The sequence below is a fragment of the Centruroides vittatus genome, unplaced genomic scaffold (genome assembly GCF_030686945.1).
Source record: "Centruroides vittatus isolate TY-2023 unplaced genomic scaffold, ASM3068694v2 scaffold_944, whole genome shotgun sequence".
In the NCBI taxonomy this organism is placed as follows: Eukaryota; Metazoa; Arthropoda; class Arachnida; order Scorpiones; family Buthidae; genus Centruroides; species Centruroides vittatus.
The window spans coordinates 1,573,400-1,579,399 of record NW_027122722.1 but is presented as its reverse complement, the minus strand read 5'-3'; the positions used below and the strand labels follow the sequence as shown (position 1 = coordinate 1,579,399).

The 6,000-nt window shown below is 33.9% G+C and overlaps 1 protein-coding gene across 2 annotated transcripts in view; it reads left to right on the top strand.

Moving 5' to 3' along the window:
- Positions 1-405: 405 nt before the first annotated feature.
- Positions 406-6,000, top strand: part of LOC136990482 (BTB/POZ domain-containing protein 17-like) — a 62,765-nt gene continuing 57,170 nt past the window's right edge. For both annotated transcript variants that reach the window (XM_067288866.1, XM_067288868.1), the window contains exon 1: positions 406-482. The gene's annotated coding sequence lies outside the window, so the exon portion shown is untranslated. The remainder of the gene's footprint in view (positions 483-6,000) is intronic.

The window sequence follows — 6,000 nt, the reverse complement described above, 5'->3', positions numbered from 1 at the left end:
AATGAATATATTATCTGTGGAATAAAGTATCAACTTATTTACATTTGTGTAAACTTAAAACCTGTTTTAAAAGATAAATTTGTTGTGAAATTCAAATCGAAATTTATTGTCGTAAATTGTGCCAATGACAGCTTTTCTGTTATTAAATAAAAACACAATTAGAGATTTATCACATAATTTTTTAGTACTATTTTTAATGGAATTTAGGTCTTCGGTTTATTTTCGAAATGTTAAAAAGTGGTTTGGTTTCAAAGTAATTTTTATTATAGCTTATCCGAATACGATGCGATCGCAGATAAAGAATAGCGCTACCATTATGGGTATTTCATGGTTTCAAATATAAGCAGATGCTTCACGGCGAAAATAGATTTTTTAATGATTTCCTAACGTTACATAGCCTTACAATTCAACATAACAAAGTGATTTGTTACGCATATAAAGATATCATCTCGAGCTCTAGTTTGTGTAGCCTACTCAGAAACGTGAGTGTCATTTGAAATATCATGTGGAGTTTTTAGCGCAACGTAATTTTTCCTGTACGTATAAAGTACGAAACAGTAAAGAACACAATAAGATTAATCGTGTATGAAATATGGGCAAAATGAAAATCGGCATTTGCAGTAGTGTGTTATGATGCGGAGTCAAAAATTCAATTTAATTTTGCATAAAAACAGAAGCTATGTGTGTTTTCTTCTACAACGCTTTTAATTCAGAGAGAATAGAAGAAAACCAAGAACGAGAAAGAAGAGAGAAGCCACCCCGCTTGAGAATCACACTTGTTACCATTACAGTGGAAGCCCGACGCGCTTCATTCCATCACTCGCTACACTTCTATTAAACTAATATTTTAAATCTAGAATAATTAATTTTTTTGTATATATTCGCAATACAAAACGATGCTATTTGACATTATTAATTTATAGAGAAAAGATTTTAAAAAAGTTTGTTTCCGAAACTAAATTTGCCATAATGACGCCATACTGATTTGAATAAAATAATAGGCACGACAAATCGATTAATCGGAAATAAATTGTATTTTTATCCTTTAAAATAATACGGATAATGTTAGAAATAATCGAATCAAATTTCGCGTAATTTTTGTAATATAACAACAACGCATAATTACGCCATCTGTCGTATAAAAATGAAACAAAAATTTTTAAAGTAGAAAAAATTGAACATAGACGATAATTTAATCGCTTGTTAGATATTTAATTACAATTGTTGTTACATGTTAGTTATTTTAATTACAATTTGGGGAGACTATCCGATTTTCTTTTGAACAATTGGTTTGAATTGCTGTTTTTTTTCTTTCTAGAAGGGACATTTGCATATGTGGTGTGGCGGACTTACCATTGGATGCATTTCATATTATTGCTGTTTGTTCTCTTTTGTCAAAATTACGTGAGGAGACTTTTGGGGTTCCCAATTTTTCATTTAATCAGTTTAAAAAAGTTATTTCTGATTTTGATTTATTCTTTAAGGCTTAAAGCGAAAGCTGTGCTTATTTATGTAAATTACGTTTTGGGGCGTGGTCTGCCTACTATTTAATCTGTGGCTGCTTGGACTGCTTGGGAGACTATCCGATTTTCTTTTGAACAATTGGTTTGAATTGCTGTTTTTTTTTCTTTCTAGGTAAGTCTAGTTTATAATTATGTCCCAAGCTCGGAAGAGGAAGACCTTTTCTCCAACCGTTTCTGAAAGATCAACAGCTAGGTTTAGGGGTGAGACTTCTTCTGGTGAAGAGGATATTGCGAATTTATTACAGGACTCAAATTTTGATGTGGCAGAGGGAGTTAGGCTTTTATTGCGATTGCATGTTTCGCTGAACGGTAAGGTTGATGAATTTATCAGAAGACTGGATCATCTGACAGAGTGGCTTCAGAATGTAGATGAGGCGTTGATTGACTTCGAGATGAGGTTGGGGGAGGTTGAGTCAAAGGTTGGAGGGGAGGTAACTGGTGTTGAGCATTCGTTGGATATGGATAAAATTTTCACGAAATTTTCTTTTTTTGAGAGAGAACTGGATGTTATGGATAATCAGAGAAGGATGAACAATGTTGTTATCCACGGATTGGAAGAGAGGAAAGAAGAGACTTCTTTGGAAATATTTGACACTGTTAATTCTTTTGCGGTTAATACATTAAATTTATCCTCGCTGCATATTGTAAATGCGTATCGGGTTGGGAAGAGAGTTGGAGATAAACCCAGACCAGTGATTTGCCAATTTGGGTCTTTTAGTGATAAATTGAGGTTTAAAAAGACTGTATTTGAGAATCGGAATCTTAATGTTTCTGTGTATGATGATTTTTCTAAACGTTTGCGAGATATCAGATACAACCTAAGGGTATTTGGGAAGAAAAAAAGGGAAGAAGGAGCAAGAAGTGTTCGGTTAAGTTATGATAAGTTACTGGTAGATGGAGTTCGGTATAAAGTCGATGAAGTATCAGCTAAGGTGGTGCCGATCTCATAGCAACCAGTAATGTCTTCTGTGTTTTCTATTATGGCGTGGAATTGTGCTGGGATTGGTAATAAACCGCGGTCTTTTTGGAGTTATTTATTGAAGTATGATGTGGTCTTTTTATCGGAAACTTGGTTTATTAAGGGTGGGAGCAGATGCTATTGGGAGGAATTAAGAGAATATCATTGTATTGTTGGTGATGCTTTGAGGGCTCACAGTAGGGGTAGACCTATGGCTGGTTGGTTGCTTTGCATTAAATCATCTTTGAAATTTAATATTATTTATAGGGATAGTTACATTGTATTGATTAATATTCTGCTACCATTAGGAGAGTTTAATATTGGTTTTGTTTATATGCAGGAACAAAGGTGGCAAGAAATTTTTGATGTACTGTCCAGGTTTGAGGTCGACGAATCGAATTGGATTTGGTTGGGTGATTTTAATGCACGGACTGGGAACGATAATGTGATTTCGACAAATATATGTGATAGTAGTGGTATTGCTGTTAATAAGAGAAGTAGAGCCTCCAAAGATGTAAATATGAATGTGAGAGGACTGAAAGTTCTTGAGTATTGTGCAGATAATGATCTAATAATCTTAAATGGTCGTGCTTCTGGTGATGAAGCGGGAGAGTTTACTTTTGTTTCCAACCGAGGGTCCTCAGTAATTGATTTGGGAATGGTTACTCCTTCTGTGTGGAACTGTATTAAATGTTTTAGAGTAGAGAGTTGTTTTTGGTCCGATCACTGCCCGATAGTACTTTATTTGGAAGATCGTGCCATAGATTCTTTGGGCGGTTCTGGTACTTGTTACCAGAGGATTTTCTGGGACAGTGGTCAGCTGGAGTCGTTGTCCGCTGATTTGTGGCGTTGCTTGGAGCAGACTCCCAATTTATCTTTGTTGGAGCTAAGTAAGGTGATATTGGATTTTGCCAAAGTGAAAGGATTGACTCAAAGGAAAAAGACTATGGTTGGAATTAATGATTGGTTTGACTTGGATTGTCGATTAATGGTTAGAGCCAGAAATAGAGCTTGGTTAGAGTTCAAGAAAAATGGTTTGCCGGCTCAGAGGAGAGTTTTTGTGTTATACCGAAGTTTGGTAAAAAAATTATGTTTAGCAAAGAAGAAAGAATTTTGTAAAAGGTTACAAAATGTTAAAAATTTTTATAAAAATAATAGATTATTTTGGAATTTATGTAAAGCAAGGGGAAATTATGCTAAGGTTAATATTAGTTTATTTGATTGGTTCAGTTATTTTTTCTCCCTTTATGGCTCTGAAAGTCCATATGATGTTGATTTAGTGGTTTTTAATGATTGTGTGACTTGGTCAAACGAAATATTGGATTCTTACATCTCGGAGGAGGAATTTAGAGTCGTTTTAAGTAAGTCGACTGTTGGCGGTGCTCCGGGAATAGATGGTATTCCTACTGAATTTTGGAAAATTGATAGTGTTTTTCTCTGTTTATTAGATAATTTTAATAAGGTTCTGAGAACTGGTGTTATTCCAGATGAATGGAAGAGTTCTTTATTGGTTCCGGTGCCTAAGGGTGGCTCAAGGTCGGTGCTTACTAATTACAGAGGTATTTCGTTGTTGTGCTGTGTCTCTAAGATTTTTTGTAGAGTTTTGTATTACAGGTTAATAAGTTGGTTGAATTTGAGAGATATTCTGTCAGAGAGTCAGGCTGGTTTCCGTGCAGGTTACTCTACTGTTGATAATATTTTTATTCTGTATACTGTTATCTCTAAGACACTAAGTAGGAAACGGCGTAAGGTTTATGCTTTTTTTATAGATTTAGCATCAGCATTTGATTCTGTTGATAGGGATTTATTATGGAGGAAATTATTAAAGTTTGGATTAAGCTTTAAGTTTGTATCTTTATTGGCAGAGTTATATAGTGGTTCGAATGTTAGGATTAAATGGAGGAATTTTTGTTCTCAGCCTTTCTTTTCTGATAAGGGTGTTAAACAGGGTTGTATCTTAAGCCCTATTCTTTTTAGTTTATTTTTAAATGATTTATTAAATTGTATTGATGATTCCGGCGGAGATGGTATAGTTGTCGGTGGTGTGTCTGTTAAAGTATTAGCGTATGCGGATGATGTGGTAATTGTGGCGGATTCTCCGAGGTCATTACAGAGGTCGATTGACCTTCTGGATAATTATTTAAGCGATAATAGTTTACAATTGAATCTTGCTAAATCAAAAATTGTGGTCTTTCGAAATGGTGGTAAGGCTTCTAAGGCTGACAAATGGTGGTTTCGAGGTGTTCCAATTTCGGTTGTATCTCAATATAAGTATTTAGGTGTAATTTTTAAAAGTAATGGTTATTTTAATACTCATGTGAGGTCTTGTCAAGTTAATGCTGAGATAAAAATGGACAAAGTTATTCATATGTGTCAGTCTGCTAAGTTGTGTAATTTGAAGGATCGGTTAAGGTTATTTAATGCCGTGGTGGGCTCATCTCTCCTTTATGCTTCGGAGGTATGGGGGTTTCAGGCGGAGAGTTTGGATACGGTATTAACTACTTTTGTTAAGAGAATGTACGGGCTTCCAAGGTGTACTCCTAGTTATCTAGTGTCTATGGAATGTTCATTGATTCCTTTGTCTTGTTTGATCCTGAACAAATCTGTTAATTGGATTTTTAGAACGTTGAGTTTAAATGAAGAACGCCTTAGTAAGATTTGTTTGCGTTATGTTGTGAAACATGTTCAGTTGCCTTTGTCGAAGTATTGGTGGGCTAGTTGTTCAAGGAACGGAATCGATTTTGATAATCTGTTACAAGATTTTAATAGTGTTTATTTACTAAAGTTAAATAATTTTGATAATTATATTTTGAAGTTGAATCATGGCATATTATTAAGTTCTTATTGTGAATGGTATAAGAGTTTGAATAAACCTTTTTTTGATTGTTCTATTTATAATAGTAATTTTTCTTCTAATGTTATGGCCGTATTAATGCAAATAAGATGTAATTCATTAAGTTTTTTATGTAATTACAGAAGGGACATTTGCATATGTGGTGTGGCGGACTTACCATTGGATGCATTTCATATTATTGCTGTTTGTTCTCTTTTGTCAAAATTACGTGAGGAGACTTTTGGGGTTCCCAATTTTTCATTTAATCAGTTTAAAAAAGTTATTTCTGATTTTGATTTATTCTTTAAGGTATTTATTTTCATAAAGAGGGTTAAATTGATTATTTCATAATGTTTATTGTATATTTGATTTTCGATTTCTTTTTCATTGTTTTTTTTAGGCTTAAAGCGAAAGCTGTGCTTATTTATGTAAATTACGTTTTGGGGCGTGGTCTGCCTACTATTTAATCTGTGGCTGCTTGGACTGCTTGGGAGACTATCCGATTTTCTTTTGAACAATTGGTTTGAATTGCTGTTTTTTTTTCTTTCTAGGTAAGTTTTAGCTCTGTTGGTTGTTAATTTCTTTCGGATAGTTCTCCCAAGTAGTTCTTTAAGTTTTATTTTCTGATTTGGATTTAGTTTATAAATTTTGCAATTATAATTTTAAATTATTAATGTTATTACAAT